Here is a 24182-nt window from a genome sequence, read left to right on the forward strand (position 1 = left end):
GGCAATTCTGACCCATAGGTATTTTATTCTTTATTCATTCATTTAAATGACAGTTGAGCATTTGCTATGTGAGAGGCAAAAGTGCTAGGTATTGTAGCTACAATGACGCAAAACTGGAAATGTATACCATCCCAACTAATTACAGCATACTTATTTCTGTGTAGTAGCAATAACATTTTCACTTCCATAGAGATGTGCTCCCAACAACCCAACTTCTCAGGTCATCTCTTTTTCAGCTAAAATTTATTTTGATCATTCCTCATCTGACTTGATTTATGAATTCTTTATCTACCTGGCTGCCCTTGGTAAAATGAAGTAGGTATTTTACATGTGGTCTGTAATATTAGAATATTAGCAAATATTAGTGCAGAATATTAGCAAAATGATAGGAGAAATAACTTATTCCCAATCACAAAAAGAAAGGCATGCACAGCCTTCGTTCTCATCTATCATATTGTATGCTGAAGACACATGACTATCTTTCTCTAACTCAATATCCTCTCTCCTATCCTGATCTTGTATTTCAATTCTGTGCTCCCAAAGGTGAAACATCCTCCTTTTACCTGGCTAACTCTGCTCACCTTTCAAACCTCAGTTCAAATGTCACCTATGGGATCCCCTCCTTGACACTCCAAAAAAGTGTTAACACTTAACCTGTTGTTATATCCTACTATTTATGAGGATAAGCAACATGAAGCTTGCCTAACAAGACACTTTAGTCAGTTTCAGTCATCAACAATCAGAGGGAGGAAGCAGTTCCTCTTTTCACTAAGCCTTACCAAGATTCTCTTCAAAAAAGTCAGTGGCCTGGATAGGTAATTAGGTCCTCTCAAACTAAACAAATGGTTGGGTTAAATAAACATTTTTTAGTGGACAGGAAATGCTAAAGAATAAGATGAAACACAGAATCAAAAAGTCGATAAGAATCAAACATGCTGAGAAATTTAAAGTTCATTTGGAAAAAACAAAAAGCCTGGAACAGGAAAAATTATGATCTCTGATATAGCTAGGACAACGGTGTTCCCTTTAGGACTCATAGACACTACTACCAACTCTCCTGGAAGGAAGCCCAATTGAGTGCTTCCTCAAAAACAGAGCTGCAATCCTCTGCAGTCTAGCTCACGTACTCCGAAAATACAGGTAAGCATTAAACAATCTTGCTTACGTAGAATAGTAAAAAAATCTACAAAACACTAATAAAGTTTCTGATAACTAGCAGGAATGAAAAATATTACATAATCAAAGACAACATAATATACAATGTGAAAGAAGAGTTATAACTGGCAGGTAACTGCCCTAAAAGTTAAGTTTCGGGGTGGCCCCGTGGCATAGCAGTTAAGTGCGTGCGCTCTGCTGCTGGTGGCCCGGGTTTGGATCCCGGGCGCGCACCCACGCACTGCTTGTTGGGCCATGCTGTGGTGGCATCCCATATAAAGTAAAGGAAGATGGGCATGGATGTTAGCTCAGGGCTAGTCTTCCTCAGCAAAAAGAGGAGGATTGCCAGGGATGTTAGCTCAGGGCCGATCTTCCTTACCAAAAAAAAAAAAAAAAAAGTTAAGTCTCACCATGGTCAAAATGAATAAATTTATAAGATGCAGCATGCTAAGATAATTTGCATGCTACAGTATCAATGGACTTGGGAGCAAGGAAATAGAACATAGTAAAATATATGGTACCCAAAATGTTCACATAGATGACCTAGCTTATGATATAAGAGTTACATTAAGTTCAGTGATGTGTTTGGTTTATACAACTAAACCAGGGTAAAGGGGTAACACATTTTAGAAAGACTTCCATCAAAACCATTAAAATATATCAAATTTTACATTTACTAATTCAAATCTTCGGAACCTTAAAATTATCTAAAATTACTCAAGCAACTAGAATTTTCTAGATCATCAAGAAAAATACCCACTAATTCCTTAAATAAACCACAGTTTGGCTATACAATAGGATACTATACAGCTGCTGGGAAAAAAACAAAAAAAGAATGAAGAGGCTCTTTAAGTAATGATAAAGAAAGGTCCTCAAGATACATTGTTATGCGAGAAAAAAAGGAATATGTAAAATGAAGGGTATAATATGCTAACATTTGTGCACAACAGCAGAAACAAGAATAAATAATTTGTATTTGCCTAAGTATGCATAAAATTGTCTGGAAAGGATGCAGAAAACTAGTAACAGTAGCTAGTTGTTAGGGATTGTGTGTGTGTGTACTTGTTTTGTCAGGGAAGGAAGGACTGGGCAAATGGAAGACAGAATGAAAGAAAAACTTCACTTTCTTTTCATACTTTTTTATTTTAAAATGTGAATATTTTAGCTTTTCAAAAAATTAATTGATTTGAAAAATACACACACAAAAGAAAAAGACCTATTCAAGTCACATTATCGTATAAGTATGGGGGATAAAAAAGATCATCTTTCTGATCTAGAAACTGTAACCCAGGGAGAATTTCTAGCAGCTTTTAAAAGCCTTCCTCTTAAAAATTAAAAGTGAACATTGCTGAAAATAACATACTACAGTGTTTAAAGGCATAAAGTAATAAAAAAGGAAACTTTGGCTACTATAGTCTATGTCTGTAATGAAGGCCAAAGTCTATGATTTCTTTCACAAACTTTCCCTTTGAGTCTTTTGAACTCTTAAACATCATTAATCAAGATAAGCAAGTTTTAAATTCAACTGGCTTTGTCTTTCATATTTGTTATTCTATATGCAGCAACTCACAATTATCCAAGCTTTTAAAGATAGTCACAGGGATGTGTGTACACATTATATATACAAGCACATTTAATTTACTTGACTTTTATATATACAGTCAAGGTGGGGGAAGGACAAGCAAAGAGGCTATCTGAGAGTAAATAATAGCTTAAATTCAACGTACAACCTAACTAAGGACTTTAAGAACAACATTTAAGACTCTCCCATACATTATGCATAAGAATTAGATAGGCAAAAAAAAAAGGCAAGAACCTTTCTGAAGTTGTTTTTAAGACTGGCACTTTATTCACAATTTCAAAGACTTAAAATTGTAGTTAAAACATTAATAATGATCTAGTCAATAATAGAAAAAGAAATTATTTATTCAACTAGGTTTTATATACTTCCTCAGAAAGCTCAATGTTGCTACAGAAGCTCAATGCTGCTAGTTTCACAAAGCAATTTTTATTCAAAATGCATGAACCAATTTCTAACTCTGGTTATTATTACTGAAATTGAATGAATACATAACTAGATGTTTGCAACCTCCACGAAGGAATAGGAAGCTGACTGTATTAAAATAAAAGGTAGATCATGTTATTTTTTCTTTTAAAAAATCTTTACCATCAATAAATCAAGAACTTGGGATGTGGGGGAAATGTGAGGATTTTATATAATATAACAACTACTTTATAAAATTACACTATGCATTATAAAGGCAAAAACAACAAGCTAATGATTTTCTCTTTAAACAGAAAGGTGACTCTTAGATCCCATGTACATAAATAACTTGAATGTTCCATATTATTTTTTAATGTGCAAATTATTTGGGAACTAATTCACTTAAGAGTCAAACAGACTTTTTACAACATTACTGTCCTCTATAGGTAAGCCCAATATCTGGGTGGCTAGGGTACAGGTGGGAGGGTGCTATACTACTCTTTCTTCTGCTCTCTGGAGCTACACTGTCTAATACGGTAGTCACTAGCCATACAGAGCTATTTAAATTTAAAGCTGAAAATTCAGTTCCTCGGTCATACTAGCCATATTTGAAATGCTCAACAGCCACAGGTGACTACTATATTAGACAGCACAGATGCAGAATATGTCCATAATCAAAAAGTTCTATTGGACAGTGCTGCTCTGGAAAGTCCCAGGAAAGAGATTTTATACAAATACTTTCTTAGAACAAGATGCAGAATTTATACGGTCAAGGATAGGACAGAACTGGGATCATTAGACAAAAGAATATTCGTAATAAAAAGGATTAACAAAATCATTTATTCACCAAATGTCTGGCTAACTTAAGAGACTAAATTTGGGTATAAAATTCAATTTAACAAATATTTATTATGTGCTGAAAATGGAAAAGTAATTAAGAGATGGTCCCTGTCTTCAGGGAGTTAGTAACCCAGTAAGAGAGCTATATTTAAAAAAATAACTACAACAAAGTATGCTACAAGTACCCAAATGAAAGCAGAAATAAAGTGCACCGGGAAGGCTGACAAGGGACAAGGTGAGGGCAGAAAATCAGGGATGTCTCAGGGAATAAGTGTGTGAAGACTGAAAGCACAGACTGGGATAGATTCCACTACTTATTAGCTACGTGATTTTAGGCAATTCCTTAACTTCCCTATCCATTTCCCCTTCTGTAATACAGAGATACTACTACTCACTTCATTTTGGGATCTTATGAAGATTAAAATAGTTAATACATGTAAAGTGCTCTGAATGGCTCCTTTATCATAGGGTTATTAGAATTAAATAATACATAGAAACTGCTTAGAAAATTGCTAGGCACTGTATGCACTTACTGAATGTTAATTATTATGATACCCATATTATCAGATTTATCAGTTGTGATATTGCCAATCAGATTATTTTAACGCTCTACTACTAGTTTACACAAACTAGTAATTAGAGGACTAGTACTTCCTCTGTTTTCAGCAAGTTGGTCAATTAAAATAAAGAGAACAAGAAAAAACTCCAAGTTTCCAAAAACACAAAAGACTTCCTTTCACCTTTACTGTCTGAAAAGCTGGAATCAGAATTCTAACTGAAAAAGCACCTCAGTACAGTAGAAAGTAAACATGTTTAACAATGGCATCTAAAGCAGGTTTAGGTCTACGAGAGACCAAATAAATAATCACATACTATATCTTAATAGGATTTTCACTAGCTTTTACACATATGATAAACTGCCTGTCCCCCACCCCCAATACTTCCAATGTTAGAGACCTGCTGCCTCTCTCCAGCGACAAGCACCTGTACTCAAGTTCCGTCAATTAAGATTCTCTCCTAGGAATTTAGAATTCCAAAGTGAGTCACAGGACTGAACAGTTCAGGGGGAGATGACTGGAGTTGAGAGGAGTTCCAGTGACTCCTGCTGTTATTCTCAGAGCTTCCCAGCCTCCTGCTGTTCCTGAAGCTTTATTGTTCAATTCTGTTTCAGATTCCACTGAATCCTCTTGTAGCCAATAAATTCCTTTTTGCTTAAGCCAGCCAGAACTAGTTTCTGTTATTTGTACCAAAAAAAAAACAAAAAACATTAACTGACCATATACTTTTACAGTAAATATATATATTACGTATATTCTCATACTTTTGAGATCTTAATGGAAATCAAGAAAGGACATTTTTTTCACTTACATATATGCTGTTTTATATAAGGGTATAAATGAGATCTGAAATTTATACCTTCCTTTGGCCTGAAGTATTTTAACAGCCTAAGAGGACACTCTGCCTTTTTCTTCTCCTCCATAAATTCTTCTTGCCAATTATCTTTTAATATATAGATTCATGCTTAAAAACAGAATAGTTTCCTATTTGATAAGAATAAAGTCCAAACTCTTTGGCAAGGATTTGAGTTCTTTCTTTACCTGAGGCAATTAACTTTCACCTACATCTCCTGCTATGAACCCAATATACATCAGAAATAGCAGCCAAATAACCTGCAAATGCCCAAACATATACTTCTCATCTTAGTTTATGGTGGTTGTTCACTCTGCTGGAATATGTTTGAAACTTTTCAAACTCCATATACCTATTGCAAATATCACACTCTTGATCAAGTTTTTCCCATATTTCCTCAAGCAAACATTTTTCTATTTCTGTATTCCCATAACATTTCATTTATACACCCAATGAAGCACTTATCATTGAATGACTTGAAATACGTTCCTACATGGACTCTGCTTCACCAATACACTGTTCATCCTCTAAAGACAAGGCCGTGTATTCTTCAACTAGGTACTCTTAGCCCCTACCACAGTATTTTACATGCACTTTGCACTCATATTCATTGGCGCAACTAAATTGAAAGGAGTGTCTTTCTTAGAATCATATTAATTAATGCTACATTATAAAAATTATTTTAAATACTTTTTCAGAAGGGTAGAAATTACTAATCTCTGGTATTTAAATTATTTTTAGAAGAATGACAATAGTTCTCTTCTTGGCACTTCAATTAATCATAAACCTCTATATGACATGGTGAAAAACCTCAGTTAATGCATCCCCATTCCTAATATTTTAAATGCCACAAACCACAGAAATTTGCTTTCACCACAATCTCCAGTCATAGAAGGGAGGAGCAAGAGTTTGGAGACAAAAAAGCATACCAAAGTCAAAATATATTTATAAAAAGAATGTACTTTCTCCACTAACTTTCAAAGTACAAGGCCAGTAAGTAAGAAGACCACAGAAGCATCAAATAATTTTCAGTACAAACAATTTTGTGGTTTCAAGTCAGTCTTAAAAATAGGTGGTGCTCCACCTTTTACACACTGTTCTGGTGCATAAACTGTATATAAATGTAATGCACTAGTTAACTGCTCAGTAAATATTAACTATGCCCATCACTACTGTGCTAAGAAAACATAAGGCATGGACTTGAATGAAACTCAAGGTGCTGATTTTTAAAGAGAGGAAGGGAATAATTTGAAAATGGTCAAGATATGCAAAGATAAAAATTAGAACATACGTAATATTGCACAGAATTTACAACTCTGAGACAATGTTCTATTTTAATTTACAGTGGAGTGTATTTCTAAAAAAAGAAGACTAAACCATTTTCTTGAAATATCTTATGGCTTTTTCCTCAGCAGAATTCCAAATAATAATACTAATATCAACTAATTTGAATTGAGCACTTATATCAGGCACCATGCTATGAACTTTACTTGTATTTTCTCATTTAATATAAACCCTAGAAGACACTAACTTCATATAAGAGGAAACTAAAACTGAGACTGATTTAGTAATTTGTCCATTGTCATAGAGGTAGCAACTGATAAAACTGGGTTATGAGCTCAAATCTGCTTAACTGCAGAGCCCATGCTGTTAACTACTGTACCATCTCTCAGTCCAGAAAATATTTAAATTAAATGTCCCACTGGCTTCTAAATGGGGGAGGTGGGATTTCAATTCTTTCCCTAAAGTAAAAATTTTAACTGAATATTAAGTCTGTAAGAACCCCTAATAGTTAACTTGGTCACAGGAAACGAAAATAAATAGATGAGTATTTTAAAGCAAACATAATTTTACAGTTACAAACTAGTAAATATCTAAGAAATATTTTTTAAAGGTCCCATAAAGCCAGCATAACCCTGTTAACAAAAACTCTGACGGCAAAACAACAATATTACAAGAAAAGAACATTTCAGACCAATATCCCTCATAAATACGGATGTAAAAATCCAAAATTTTAGCCAAATACAGCAATCCACGAAAAAGAACCATCACGAACAAGTGAGGTTTAACCCAGGAATGTAAGGTTTAATATTTTAAAATCAATGTACTTTACGACATTAACAAAATAGAAAAAAATCATATGATCATCTCAACAGATGCAGAAAAAAACATCTGACAAAAACGAACTAAGATTATAGTTTGGCTTTGAATTCATTCATAGTTTGAGTTTGCTAAGCAGAATAATATTGACGATTCATGATAAAAGCTCTCAGCAAACTAAGTATAGATAAGAACTTTCTCAATCTGATAAAAGGCATCTATAAAAAAAAATCTGCTTTCCCCAACCAATATCAAAAACAAGACTAGGATGTCCACTCTTAACCACTTCTATTACTGTATTAGAAATCCAAGCTGGGGAAATAAGGCAAGAATAACAAATAAAAGGCATAAAGATGGGGAAGAAAGAAGTAAAACTCCCATTATTTACAAAAGTCATGATTATGTGCACAAAAAATACTACAGAATCTCCAAAAAAGCTACTAGAATTAATAATTGAACTTAGCAAGGTTAGAGGATACCAGGTCAATACACAGTATATTTCTATATGTTAGCAATTAATTAGAAAATAAAAATTGTAAATACCATTTACAATACCATAAAAAATAAATACCTAGAAATAAATGAATATTACAATATGTTATGTTCATAGATTGGAAAACTCAATATTGTTACAGTACTCATTCTCCCCAAATTGATAAACAGATTTAACACAATCCTAATCAAAATCTCAAAAGGAAGACGTTGAAACATTTATTTCAAAATTTAGATGGAAATTCAAAGGTCATAGAATAGCCAAAACAATCTTGAAAAGAGAAAAATGTTGGCTCACCATACCTTATTTTAAGATGTATGATAAAGCTACAACAATCAAATCAATATTACCTCGGCATTTGGAAAGAAAAACAAATAAATGGGACAGAAGAGAGTCCAGAAATAGATCCAAATATACATGGTCAACTAATTTCTGAACAAGGTTCCAAGTCAATTCATCAATGAAAAATTAAGGCTTTTTAACCAATGATGCAATACCAAATGGCTAACTGCAATGAAAAAAATTAACCTCTAAAGAAAAAAAATCAAACGATCATCTTTTATCTGTACTCCATATACAAAAATTAATTAGAGATGAATCAAAAACCTAAACATAAAAAGTTAGGACCACAAATGTTCTACAAGAAGCATTAGATTGTCACCGTAGCCTTGACATAGGCAAAGATTTCCTAGAATTCAGAAAACATTTTCTAAAAAAGGAAAAAAAAGATAAATTAGACCTCATCAAAACTAAAAAATCCAGTCCATCAAAAGACATCATTTAGAAAATAATTAGACAAGCCACAGACTGGGAGAAAATATTTGAAGTACATACCTCTAACAATGGTCTTGTGTCCAGAATATATAAAGCATTCCCACAAATCATTAATAAACAGACAGACAACTCACTGACTATAAGTAAAAGACCTGAGAAGCTACATAAAAAAAAAGATACACAAATGGACAATAAGGACACGAAAGGGCAACGCCATTAGCTGTCAGGGAAATGCAAATAGAAATCACACTGAGACACCATTACACATCCATTAGAATGGCCAAAATCAAAAATACTGACCATACCAAATGTTGGAGAAGATGTGGAGCAACTAAAACTCCCATACACTGTTGGTGGAAGTGCAAAATGGCACAGCCACTTAGAGAACTATCTGAAAAGTCTGTTATAAAGATAAATATACATCTTCCCTATGACAATGTAGAGGTATTTACCCAAAAGAAATAAAAACATGTGCCACACAAAAAACTTGTGCAAGAACGTTCACAGGAGCCTTATTTATTACAGCCTGAAACTGGAAACAACTTAAATATCCATCAACAGAAGAACAGATAAATTGTAGTACATTCATCAATAGAACACTATTGAGCAATAAAAAAGAATGAACACCTATGCAATAACACAGATAAATCCCAAAAACATGCTGAGTAAAAGAATCAAAACAGACAAAACTAAGCCATAGTGACAGAAATCAAAAAGTGATTGCTAGGGGTGGGGCGGGGGTGAGGGACAGGTGGGAATTAGAAAGTAACTGGCTGAATAGGGATACAGGGAACTTTATAAGGTGTTAGAGATATTCTTAATCTTGTTTTTTGGGTGCTGGTTACACAAGTCTATGATTTATCAAAATTCATCAATTTTAGTATTTAAGGTCTGTGTATTTTACTGTATGTAAATTATACCTCAGTTGTTTTAAAAGTGAAAAAAGTACCTTACTGTGAAGAGTTTTTAAAACAAACCACCAAACTAATTATTTTCTATGTTTGACACAATCTTGTTTACAAGGTAGCTAGATAAATCAGGGGAAAAGTTCCTACTAACAATAAATATTAATGCAACCTCCCTACTGGCTTTATTTGAAAAGAAACATAATACACTACTTTAAAAGGGAGATACAGAAACTTGATTGTAAAGTACATTGCTATATTCATCTTCTCATTCATTTACTTTCATTTTAAAATTGAGGTATCTCTAAGAACACTTAGAAAAATCAAGCCTAGAATTCAGGAAAATCACATTTGAGAATTCAGAACATTTTTATGGAATACAGAAAAATTATTGCTACTTATATTTGTTTAATGTTACTTAGTATTAATGGTCCAGAGGTAGGGTTACATGGGGGCTAGCCACTTTCAAGAACTACAAAGAAGATCATTATAAAAGGCACCGATTACTGGACAGTGCAATTTGGCAAGGTAAAAAGTGCTTATCCCTTTAATTGAGCAATTCTATTTCCTGGAAATTATCATAGTAAAATAACAGATCAAGTCTGTGAAGATAGATGGAATATATGTATTCTCTGCAACACTATGTCAGGGGGAATAAAAAGAAAATAAAGAAAAATAACTGTCCATCCCTAGGGAATTGGCAAATGCACTTGTGTCCACTGAAAATGGTATACTTACTGACATGAAACATCATCAATAAAAAATTAATGCTATGCTTGTGGGGGTGTGTTTGTTGAGAATAAGTACACATGTGTACATTTATCATCCAATAATTCATGCAAAACAAAACCCAGAAGGATATAGACAAAAACATTAGTAAGAGTTATTTCTGGGTAACAAGAGTTTATAGATTATTTCCACTTTTATCATTATATTACTTTGTGAACTACCAGATTCTGCACTGCCCAATAGAAATATAATGTGAATCAAATAACCAGTTTCAAATTTTCTAGTAGCCAATATGTAAATAAAAAGTAGATGAAATTAATTTTAATAAATTTTATTTAACTGAATATATTTTAAGAACTATCATTTCAACATGTAACCAGTATCAAAATATTAATAAAACATTTTACATTCTTTTTTTGTACTAAGTCTTAGAAATGCAGTGTGTATTTTACACTTACTGCATATCTCAATTTAAACTAATCACATTTCAATTGCTTAACAGACATGTGGCTAGTGACTACCAGGTACTGTATTAGACAGTGAAAGTCTTAATCTTTAATAATGAGCACTGTATTTTTAATGAGAAAGTTATTTTTTAAATAAGTTACTTGACTGCTATCAGATGTTTTTCCAAAGTCTCACCGTTAGGTATTACATCATTTTGGGGGTTACTTCAAACTGTTTCCTAGCATTCTGTGGAAGATTCTTGTTTTTAGAAATGAACAGATTGGTCTGAGCCTATGACAACACAAGAAACAAATAAAAATGAGCCTTCTCTAGCACTAAAATGAGTCTTCCGGTATATAGGTGGATGCATGCATGAAGCCAATTCCCTGATGTCCTCCTTTTCTAATAGTGAATTTTTGACGGTTAAATTCAATAAATATTTACTCATTAGGCACATATGGTAACTATTATTTTGGGCCCCTTTAATATGAGATTAAGATCATTCCTAGTATGTTTAATCAAATAAAGAGCTAAAATAACTTCTGCTTCTCGACTTCCCTGGGTCTTTCTCAAAAACAAGAAAAAGATCATAATCATTAGGTGCATCAAACATAGGCTCAAAAAATTAAGGATTCATTCAGTGGGCCTTCAAATGAACCTAAGAAATTGTATTGGAGGAATTTTCTCCTCCTATGGAGGAAAAAGGGTAAAAATTACATAGAACTTCTCTTCAGAAACCACGCAAACAAGAAGAAAGTGGAGTGAAATATTTAAAGCGGTGAGAGAAAAACCTAAAACCTAGAATTTTGTATCCAGCAAAATTATCCTTCAAAAGTGAAGGAGAAATAGTTTTTTGTTTTTGTTTTTGTTTTTTTTTTGAGGAACATCAGCCCTGAGCTAACATCCATGCCAATCTTCCTCTTTTTGCTGAGGAAGACTGGCCCTGGGCTAACATCTGTGCCCATCTTCCTCCACTTTATATGGGACACCGCCACAGCATGGCCTGACAAGCAGTGTATCAGTGCGCGCCCGGGATCCGAACCTGGGCTGCCGGCAGCGGAGCGCACACACTTAACCGCTACACCACGGGGCCATACCAGAAATAGTTTTTAAGACAAACAGAAATTGAGGTAATTTGTTCCTAGTAGACCTGCCTTGCATGAAATGTTAAAAATTCTTCAGAGAGAAGCAAAATGATATAGGTCAGACAAACATATACAAAGAAAAGAGTATTAGAGAAAGAATAAATTATGGTTAAAAGCTTTTATTTTTCGTATTTTTAATTGCTCTAACAGATAACAGTTTGATCAAAATAATAAGAGCAACAATGTATTCAGTGATTACAGCTTATGGATAAGTGAAACAAATGACAGCAATGTTATAAGAGATGGGATGGAAAAATTGGGAATACTCTGCTATAAGGTATCTCTGCTACCCTTGAAGTAATATAGTGTTATTTGAAACTGGACTTAGATTGACTGTAGGTATATACTGTAATTGTACACTAAACTATAGGGCAACAACTAAAAACAATTTTGAAAGAGGCACAATTGATATATTAAGGGAGGAGAGAAAATGGAATCACATAAAATGCTCAATTAAAACCAAAAAAAGCAGAGAAACAGTGAAAGAAGAAAAAAAAGAAACAAAGAATAAGAGCAAAGAATAGAAGTTAACTAATATAGTCAATATTAATTCCATTAAATCAATAATCACTTTAAATGTAAATGGTCTAAATACACCAATTAAAAGACAGAGATTGTCAGACTGGATTAAAAAAAAAAAAAGACCCAACTACACGTTGTCTACAAGAAACCCAATTTAATTCTAAAGACATAGATAAGTTACAGCAATAGAGAAAAATACACTATACTAACACTAATTGAAAGAAAGCTGGAGTAGCTACACTAATTTTTGGGCAAAGCATGCTTCAGAGCAAGGAAAATTATCAGGAACAGAGAGGACCATTACATAATGATAAAGGGATCCATTCTCCAAGAAAACATAGCAATTCTTAATGTGTACGCATTTAACAGAACATCAAAATACATGAGGCAAAAGCTGATAGAACTGCAAAGAAAAATAGGTGAATCCACTATGTTAGCTGGCGATTTCAATAACCTTGTATTAGTACTTGACAGACCCAACAGGCAGAAAATCAGTAAGGACAGAGTTGAACTCAACACCATCCATCCATCAATGGCTAGATCTAGTTCACATTTATAGAATAGTTCACCCAACAAGTAGAATACACATTCTTCTCAAGCTCCCATGGAATAATCACCAAGACAGAACTCATTCTGCTCCATAAAACACAACTTAACAAATTTAAAAGAATAGAAATTATACAAAATATGCTCTCAGACAACAATGTAGAAATCAGTAAAAGAAAGATAGCTGGAAATTTTCAAAATACTTGGAGATTAAACATACTTCTAAATAACACATGGATCAAAGAAGTCTCAAGAGAAATTTAAAAATATTTCGAACTAAAAAAAAAAAAATATTTTGAACTAAAAGAAAATGAAAATATAACTTACCAAAATTTGTGTGATGCAGCAAAAGCAGTGCTTAGAGGGAAACTGACATCACTGAATGCATATATGAGGGGAAAAAAGGATCTAAAATGAATAGCCTAAGCATCCACCTTAGGAAACTAGAAAACGAAGAGCAAAGTAAATCCAAAGTAAGCAATGTAATGGACCAATTCCTTGAAAGATACAATCAACTAAAATTCACACAAGGAGAACTAGATAATAAGAATAAACCTATATTTACTAAGGAAATTCAATCAGTAATGAAAACCTTTCAAAACAGAAAACACCAAGCCAAGATGGTTTCACTGAGGAATTTTACTAAACACTTAAGGAAGAAGATATACAGATGGCAAATAAACATATGAAAAGATGCTCAAAATCACATGGCATTAGGCATTGCAAATTAAAACAATGAGTTATGACTATAAACCTATTAGAATGACTAAAATCCAAAACACTGGTAACATCAAACACTGGTGAGAATGTGCAACAACAGGAACTCTCATTTACTGCTGGTGGGAATGCAAAATGCAACAGCCACTTGGGAAGATGGTTTGGCAGTTTCTTACAAGGCTAAACACAGGCTTACCATATGATGCAGGAATCATGCTCCTAGGCATTTACCTGAATGAGCTGAAAACCTATATCCACAGAAAAACCAGCAAATGAATGTTTATAGCAGCTTTATTAATAACTACCAAAAACTAGAAGCAATCAAGATTTCCTTCAATTGGTGAATGGATAAACAAACCATGGTACATCCATACAATGAAATACTAATCAGCAATAAAAAGAAACAAGCTATCAAGCCACAAAATGGCATGGAGAAACCTTAAATGCATATTGCTAAGTGAAAGAAATCAGTCTGTAAAGACTACATACTGCATGATTCCAACTAGATGACATTCTGGAAAAGGCAAAAACTATATAGAAAGTAAAAAAATCAGTGGATTGCAGGGTTTCAGCAGGAGAGGGGAGGGATAAATAGGTGGAGCATGGGGTATTTTAGGGCAGTAAAACTATTCTGTATGATACTGTTAGCGCTGGGTACATAACATGCATTTATGAAAACCAAAACCTAAAGATCTGTACAAGGAGTTAAGCCTACTGTAAACTACGGACTTTAGTTTAATAATGAATCAATACCGGTCACCAATTTTAACAAATGTACCACACTAAGACAAGAAGTTAGTAACAGGGGAAACTGGGGTTGGCAAGGGGGAGACGGGTGTATGTGAACCCTCTGTACTTTCTGCACAATCTTTCTGTAAACCTAAAACTGCTGTATAAAATAAAGTCTATTAATTCAAAAGAAAAGAAATCCAAGCTACCTATCTATATTGAGAAAGCAGTCCTTCAAACATGTATTTGGACCAACAACCAAGAATAATCAGATAATTGAGGAAACAGCAGCAAAGAAGAGAGGGAATATGTAAATATACACTGAAAATTTTTTTCAATGATGAGAACTTAAAAAAAATTAGCATCTTTAGATATATTTAATTAGTTATTATTGTAAAGAAAAGGTGGCAGGATGCTCTTAAAATATAGTAATTAGCAATTACAGAAGACTTTAGTGAAAAATAAAAAATAACACCTTACCACTAAAAACTCAAAAGACTGGTTAATAAAGTCAAGATAAATTTCACAATATCTAGCATCCAATCAAAAATTACCGAGCACGTAAAAAAGCACAAAAATATGATCCATAGTGAAGACAAAAATAAATCTAGAGAAACTGACACAGAGGATAGAATTAGTAGACATGGCCATTAAAACAATCATACCTCTATTCCACAGATTAAGCTAGAGCAAAGCTTGAACATGTTAGGCAGAAACATAGAATATACTTTTTAAAAAATTCAAATTAAACTTCCAGAGATGAAAACTGTAATGTCTGATATGAAAAACTAATGTCTGGATGATATTAATGGCAGATTAGACATCATAGACAAAAGATTAGTGATCTTGAAGACATAGCAATAGTTACTATCTAAAAGAAACACAATGAGAAAGAGGTAGAATTAAAAAAACGAACTGTACAGCAGTGAGGTGTGGGAAACCTTCAAGCAATCTATTTGTGTAACTGAAATCCAGCAGGCAGGGTGGATATTTGAAAAATGTCTGAAAAATTTCCAAACTTGATATAAACCTATTAAAAATCCACAAATCCAAGAAGCTCAAGAAATTCCAACACAAGAAACAATAAGAAAACTACACCAAGGCACACCATAATCAGATTCCTTAAAACCAGTAGTAAAGAAAAAATCTTAAAAGCAGTCAGAGAAAAAAGATACATTTTGTACAAAAGATTAAAGAAAAAGACATCAGCAGATTTCCAGTCAGAGGTTTGCATCATATTTAAACTACAGAAAGAAAAAACTATCAACCTACAACTCTATATCCAGAGAAAATATCTTCCAGGAATCAGGGCAAAATATAGACTTTTTCAAATATACAAAGCTGAAAATTTATCAGCAGCAGACCTGCATTACAAGGGATGTTTAAAAAAAAAAAGAAAGAAAAAAAATACTCTGGCTGAAGAAAACTGACAAAAGTCTGGATTTAAATAAAGGAATCAAGGGCACCAGAAATGATAACCAAAATAAATATAAGACTTTTCTTCTTACTATTTAAGTCTCTTTAAAAGATAAGTGAATCTTTAGAGCAAAAATAATAACAATGTATCAGGGAGTTTACAACAGTAGAAGGTAAAAGGTATGGCAACAATACAGCCTGAAGGGAAGAAATGGAATTATGCTATTGGGAAATTGTTATACTAAATGTGAAGTGATGTAATAGCCTTTGCAAGTAGACTGTAATAAGTTAAAGATATATACTGTAAACCGTAAAGCAACCACAAAAACAACAAAATAAAGTTACAACTAATAAAAAAGGAGATTAAAAGGAAATAAAAAATACTGAAGAAGGGGCCAGCCCAGTGGCGCAGTGGTTAAGAGTGTGTGCTCCACTTTGGCAGCCAGGGGTTCGCAGGTTCAGATCCCAGGCGCGCACCGACGCACCACTTGTCAGGCTATGCTGTGGCAGCATCCCATATAAAGTAGAGGAAGATGGGCACGGATGTTAGCCCAGAGCCAGTCTTCCTCAGCAAAAAGAGGAGGATTGGCATTGGATGTTAGCTCAGGGCTAGTCTTCCTCACACACACACACAAAAATACTAAAGAAATCTAAAGAAAGGCAGAAAAAGAAGAGAAAAGGAACAAAGAACATGTGAGACAAACAAAACAAACAGGAAGATGGTAAATTTAAACCCATCATATCAATAATCACATCAAATGTAAATGGTCTAAAGATCCAAATTAAAGGTCTTAAAAGTAAACAAACACAAAAAGAGATTACAGCACCAATCAAAAGAAAGCTTCACTGGCTATATGAATATCAAAGTTGATTTCAGAGCAAAGTACATCAGGGAGAAAGGGGGTCATTTCATGACCATGGTCAATTCTTCAAAGACATAACAACTGTAAACGGTTATGCACCTAATAAAGAGGTTTCAAAACATATGAAGCAAAACTGACAGAATTGCAAGGAAAAACAGACAAATTCATAATTATAATGGAAGAATTCAACACCCCTCTCTCAATAATTGATAGAGCAAGTAGACAGAAAATCATTAAGGATACAGAAGACTTAACTATACTATTGGCCATCTTGATATAATTAACATTTGCTGAACACTCCACCCAGCAACAGTGGAATATATATTATTTTCAGGTGCATGTGGAACACTAATTTAGACTATATTCTGCCCTATAAAACACTGCTCAATAAAAAGGATTCATATGTCCTCCAATAACAATGGAATTAAGTTAGAAATCAATAACAGAAAGAGATCTGGAAAATCCCTAAATCTTTGGAAACTAAATTGCATACTTCTGAAAAATCTGTGGGTCAAAGAAATGAAAAGGAATATTAGAAAGTAATTTAAATTAAATGAAAATACAACATATCCAATATGTGGGATGCCACTAAACCAGTATTTAGGAGGAAATATATAGCACTGAACACCTATACTAGAAAATGAAAAAAGGTCTCAAATCAATTACCTCAGTAGTTACCACCTTAAGAAAAACTAGAAAAGAAAACCAAATTAAACCTAAAGTAAGCAGAAGGAAATAATACAGATCAGAGCAGAAATCAATAAAATAGAAAACAAGAAAAATGACAGAAATCAATTAAACTAAAACCTGGTTTGTTTGTTTGTTTTCCCCTAGAAAAGTAATAAAATTAATAAACCCCTTACCAGACTGATCAGGGGGAAAAAAAATCATATGATGCCTAGGATTTACTTAAAAATAATACAGGAAAGGGAAAAGTGGGTAGGGATATAAAGCAAACAAGATTGGCCATGAGGTGGTACCCACTAAAGCTGGGTGATAGGTACATGTAGGTTCATTATGCTACTTTACTTTGTACATGTCTAAAAGTTACCATAATAAAAATGTTTCTTAAAAAAAAAAGCATGAGGTAAATCTATAAGTACCTTATACAAACTGCCCATAATATGACCCCTTTCAGGTAAAATGCAGACATACATATACATATATACACATGCATAAAAAGGATGGGAAAGAGTCACATCAAAGCATTAAGAAGAGCTTTCCACGAAGCATAATTGTATAGGGGGATGAGAGAGATAAAGGAGTATTTTAACTTTGAACTCCGTATAATGCCTTCTGTGTGTGTGTGTTTTAAACAATGAGTATAATTAGATATTACTTTTGTACTCAAAAAAGTTTTTTTAAATGGCTAGTACACATGATAAAATTATAAAACTATAGAAGGAAATAAGACTTAACTAGTAAATAAAAGACTTGCTTTCTAAAGGTTAGCCTCAATATGTCAATTCTTCCTAAACTAATCTACAAACCCAACGCTATTCCAAACTGAAGCAAATATTTTTTGGTGGGGTATACAGGTGGGAGGCAAAGTCTTGAAAAAACACTAAGCATAGGCACATAAAAACAGCCAAAAAATATTGAAAAGTAGAGCAACGAGGGGCTTAACGCTAATCAAACTGTATCATCATTATAAAGCTACACTAATTAAAAATTCTGTATACTGGCAAAATAATACATAAACAAATGAAATAAATAGAAGAGAATGTAGAAATGGGTCTAAGTACATCTAGTAATGTAGTAAATTATAATGGCAGCATTTCAAATAGGTGGGAGAATATAAATTGCTCAAGAAATGTCACTGGAATAACTAGCCATTTGTAAAAATATAAAGCTGGATTTCTACTACACTCGTTTTCCAAAGTCACTTCCAGAAAGATCAAAGATAATATGTTCAAAATAAAACCATAAAAGTATTAGGAAAATATGAGTGAATATTTTTGCACTTCTGAGTTAGGACAGTATTAAATAAAAGCTTGATATAATAGAAAGATTATTACATTTAACTACAGAAAAATTAAAAACCTATGCAATGACCAAAAACACTGAAAATACTTCTGTCAAAAGATAAATGACAAGCTGCCAAAAAATACTGTAATACATAATTACCATCCCTAAAGATTTCTTCAAGTCACCATGAAAAAACAAATAACTCAATAGAAAAAGGGTCTAAAGACAAGAATAGGCAATTCACAGAAGAAATATAAATGATCATCAGACATGAAAAGATGTTTAACTTCACTAAAAACTAGAAACAATGACATTTTTTTGGACCAGTGAAACTGTGAGAAGTGAAAAAGATTTTTAAATCCTAGTGTTGATGAGAATATACAGAATTTGATAACAACTGTTTTGGAAGACAACTCAGCAGTATCTATTAGCATTTTAATGCTCATGCCCTCTGACTTCATTTCTTAGAATTTATTCTATAAAAATACTTGGAAAGGATACATAGAAATATGTATTTGAATGTTCATTATAGCACTGTTTCTAAAGGCAAAAACCTGGAAAGTAAAAATACCCATTGTTATGGGTTGAACTGTCTCGATAAAAGTTATGTTGAAGTCCTAACCCCTACATCTGTGAATGTGGCCTTATTTGTAAAGGAGGTCTTTGCAGAAGTAACCAAGTTAAGATGAGGTCATTAGGGTTAATGCTAATCCAATGACTGGGTGTACTTATAAGAAGAGAAGACAAAGGGACAGACAAGTGCAGAACATCATGTGATTACATAAGTAGGGATTAGAGTCATGAAATCTATAAACCAAGAAACATTAATGATTGCCAGCAAATGCCAGAAGCCAGGAGAGAGGCATGGGACAGATCCTCTCTCAGTGTGTCCAGAAGGAACCAACCCTGCTGACACCTTGATTTCAGATCTCTAGTCTCCAAAAGTGTGCAAGAATAAATTTGTTTTTTATGCTACCGAGTTTGTTTCAGCAGCCCTAGGAAACTAATACACCCCTCAATAGAGGTTAATAAGTTACAAGAAACTGATACAATACAGGATGTAGTAATAAAAAGTATGCAATAGATATAAACGGATGTGGAAATACATGAAAGATATATTAATGTAAGTGAAAAAGTTAAGTTGCAGAACAATATCTATACTACAATTTTTCTGGTAGATTAAAGAGAACATCTTTCTTCCCCTTCAACTCCTCCTGGAATCCATCCTTCTCAAATACTGGCCAAGTCAAATATGGGCTATACTCCCTCTCTCTGTAATCTTGTCCTGCACTGACACCTCATAGATCTAATTCCACTCCCAAGGCCTCAATAATCAACACTCTGCAAAGGTTCCAAAGGCTTTACTCTGTAAAGGTTCCAAAGGCTCTAGTCCTACAATTTCTACTATTTAGCCATTTCCACTAGAAGGTTCTGTTGTCATCTGGAATTCACACAGCCAACTAGATACTGCCAATTTTTTCTTCGCAATGCTTTTAGAATATAGCCTTGGAACAGCAACTAGATTTCACCCACTGTGAACTAGTGGATGCCTGTAGGGATATGTTTAGTATTTAGAGACCACATGTAGATGCAGCAGGAAAAAATGCTGTGATAGGTGATGTCTGCCATGAGCATGAAGACCAAAAATTTACTATCCCTCATAATCCTCTTTTTTGTTCCAGATGCTGCTACAATTCAGGTTCCTTAGGTCAGGTCTGCTGAGATAAAGAATAAGAAAGAGTTTTGTTAACTTGAAAGCATTACTCAATTATTCCCATTCTGAATAATAATTTCCAGTTTTCCCCATCTCTAGATCCTTCCTATCTTGACACTTTTTCAATCAAATATCTTTGTGGCTCCCTACTACTTAGGGACTGAAGTTCAACCTGTAAGTGTGAACTTCAAGGTCTTCCAAAATCTGGCCTCAATTTACCCTTCGAACTTATCATTCACTATCTCCTCAAGCAAATACCATTCTCAATTCTAGCCAAAGCAGTCTAATTAATATTTCCAAACACTCCATGCAAATTTTCTACTCCAAACTTGCTCACACATTTTCCTATTCTTGAACTGAGCCACTTCCTTGCTGAAATAAATTCTACAGGTCATTTAAGGTCCTCATGTTCAAGCCCCACAATGATATATCAAAGTCCACAATGAGATATCTCTCATCTCTACTATTCAAATCTTTATTATAGGCTAGATTGTAAAATATATCATTTTGTGCACGATTTTTGTCTTCCCCAGCTACTTAGTACACAACTGAGGAGTAAGGATTGGATCTTCCTTACCCCTTCCATGTATTCCAAGATACTGGGAGGGTGTTATATATTCAGTAAGTCCTCACTACTTGATCACGATGATATTTCATTAATAAAAACAAGGATATCATTTGGGTTTCTGACCAGCTTTATGCACTGCATACAAATCAATTGGCTCCTCTACTAGTATGAAAATTTCCTAGGTATTTAAGTATCTTCTGATATTTCTACGGCAAAAAAAGTATTCACCATACTGGAGGGCGTATTTCACTTAAAATTTTTTTTTTTTTTTTGTGATAAAGATCAGCCCTGAGCTAACATCTGCCAATCCTCCTCTTTTTGCTGAGGAAGACTGGCCGTGGGCTAACATCCATGCCCATCTTCCTCCACTTTACATGGGACGCCTGACAGCATGGCCTGATAGGTGGTACGTTGGTGCGCAACCGGGATGCGAACCCTGGGCCACCACAGTGGAAGGCGCACACTCAACCACTTGCGCCACCAGGCAGGCCCCTCACTTAAAATTTTTTATTTTGGAATCAAAGGTAGTTTAACTCAGCTAGTTTAACCTCAGCTAGTTTAACACTTAAAAATAGTAAATAGTTTTAGCTTCTCTAAATTTAATATAAAAGTTTAAAATGAAACAAAAAAATTTCATTGCTCTAAAGCTACTATATATTTGGCTTATGATAATTTTGATCGCCTCATGTCATTTTTAACATTTTATATTTCTGGATGTGATGTCTTTCGTATTTCCCTTTGGTTTCAATTTATCTGGTCCTTATTGAGTATTCCTTTTACAGAGACAAATTTCTATAGTAAATCTTCAGGTAAAACTAAAAATAAGTTTAAAAAAAAATCACTATAGCAGAGAAACCAAGGGGCCAAGGATATTGAAGAACAATTAAAGTAAATTAAAAGATACACTGAGATATGAAGTTACTACAAATCTTTCCTTTGATTCTATTCTCTAAAGGGGGCTTTTCTAGATTTGCATCTTCAACATTACTCCACATCCAATTATTTAGTCTCTTTAAAAATGGGTCATAATTCCTTTACAACATATTAACTCCAAAGTGAAACTGATGTTTTCTAATTAATTTCACTCTCTTGTATTGCTATTATAGCAGTGTAATCCTCTACCACTTCTAAGAATCCCGATATAGATAGAATAAATAAAAACAGGATATATTTTTGTCACATTATATTTATTAATATACTCAAATATGCCAAACATCTTCCAATTACTAAACAAGACTTAATACAGTCAGCCCTCCATATCCACGGGTTCCATATCTTCAGGTTCTCCATCCGCAGATTCAACCAACCGCAGATCCAAAGGCCTACAACGGCTGCATTTGTACTGAACATGTACAAACTTTTTTTCTTGTCATTATTCCCCAAACAATACGGTATAACAACAATATACACAGCATTTACATGTATTAGGTATTATAAGTAATCTAGATATGATTAAAGTATACAGGAGGATATGCATAAGTTATACGCAAATACTACGTCATTTATATAACGGACTTGAGGATCCAAGGATTTTCGTATCCGAGGGGCTCCTGGAACCAATCCCCTATAGATACCAAGGAACAACTATACTTAAACATACTAGACTGCTCAGTCATATACCAGTGAGAATTATATTTACAGTTAACACTATATATTATATTACTGTGGACAAGAATGCATGAACTTGTGTTGCCTTCAGGACCTTTACAGTGCAAGTGAACTCTATATTAATAATGCTGGGTTCTTATCTATGGGATCAAAGCTATGATTCCTAGACAGAATAATTTATAATGAAGCTCAACTCTATCTGCTCTTTTAAACCTCGACTCTGACTCAGTCTCTAAAATGACCAAGTCAGTTCACTATAACTATTGAGTCTAACACAAACTAAAAACGTAAACTTTTTTTACCTTAGACAATAAGCAATAAAATGTAACACCCAACTATCATATCACTAATACAATTTCACGTAAGAAATAAGGTTCTAGATGAAATTGGTTAATAAAAGAGAAACTCTTAAAAATAAACCATCTTAATTAAGAGGCACTATACTTCTAATAAGCCAAAAATTCCTTGTAATAACATGGAATAATTAATGACTCAAAATTAGTTGAGAGCTGATTATTCTATTACTAACACCTTTTAATTGTTTATTCTGGTCTTTTTTAAAGTGAAATGCCTATTAAGTTGTGATGCTTAGAAAAAGGTGAGTTAGAAATGGGAATTTGCAATGAAATAATTTGAGATTATCCACCTTTCACTTAGATATACACTATCTTTTGTCCCCATTGCCCAAAACACACATATGCCAAGGTTAGCAGGAGGGCTGTTCTTTCTCTGCTACAGAGTCCCTGGCATCTAGAATATTTAGTGATAGAATGTTAAAGCTGGAAGGACTGTGGTGATATCTTGTCTAACCCCTCATTTTCAGATTAGGAAAGTGAGATTCAGGAATGCAGAGATTCTAGCGCACATTCACAATTAATTAGTGGCAAAGCATGGACTAAAACCCAGGAACTCTTAACCTCTTATACCAGTAACCCTTTTTTCGTCTTCAGCCAGCAGCCAGGGGGGCTAAGGCTGCCCAGAAACTCCCCAGAGTAACTTGTTCCAGCTGCTGCTTAACTCTTCGCTCTTAATTTGCATACTCTATAATTAACTGACTTTAAACAAAATTGTTAAGAATCTACCTAAATCAAAACAAAATACAAGAGCTCAAAATTTTACTTTAAACCTCCCTGCCAGTAACAGGAAATCTAGACCAAGAAGTGAACAGTATTAACGACAACATTCTTTCACATGCTTCTCCAAACTCCTGAACACTTTACTAAGTATCAGGCACTCTAAGTGCTTTACATACGTCATTGCATTATTCTCTAAAATCCTCGTCTATGCCCATTTTATAAATCTAGAAACCAAGGCTCATACTGGTTAAGAAATTTGCCTATATTATACAGCTAAGAATAACAAGAAATAGGATTTATAACCCAGATCTACTGGATTTTTCTAAAGCTCCTCCTGTGCTTACAGTCCACTCTGTATGACACACACTTTTGTACTCACCTTTTTCCTCTATACTAAACAGGCTGCCTTCTCATCTTTGTGTATTCCAAATCCCATGAACTTGAACCTTTTTTCTTCTACTACATTACTCAAG

At 33.8% G+C, this 24182-nt stretch overlaps 1 protein-coding gene across 2 annotated transcripts in view; it reads right to left on the minus strand.

Annotated features, from left to right (window-relative positions):
- Positions 1-24182, minus strand: part of WASL (WASP like actin nucleation promoting factor) — a 69269-nt gene that overhangs the window by 40367 nt on the left and 4720 nt on the right. The window contains exon 1 of one of the 2 annotated variants that reach the window (XM_087430260.1): positions 4964-5203. The exons of the other annotated variant lie outside the window; for it this stretch is intronic. The gene's annotated coding sequence lies outside the window, so the exon portion shown is untranslated. Of the gene's footprint in view, positions 1-4963; positions 5204-24182 lie in introns of those variants that run through there. 2 annotated transcript variants of the gene reach the window in all.

Source organism: Ceratotherium simum, chromosome 1 (genome assembly GCF_057802395.1).
Source record: "Ceratotherium simum simum isolate JZ-2026a chromosome 1, ASM5780239v1, whole genome shotgun sequence".
NCBI classification, from domain to species: Eukaryota; Metazoa; Chordata; class Mammalia; order Perissodactyla; family Rhinocerotidae; genus Ceratotherium; species Ceratotherium simum.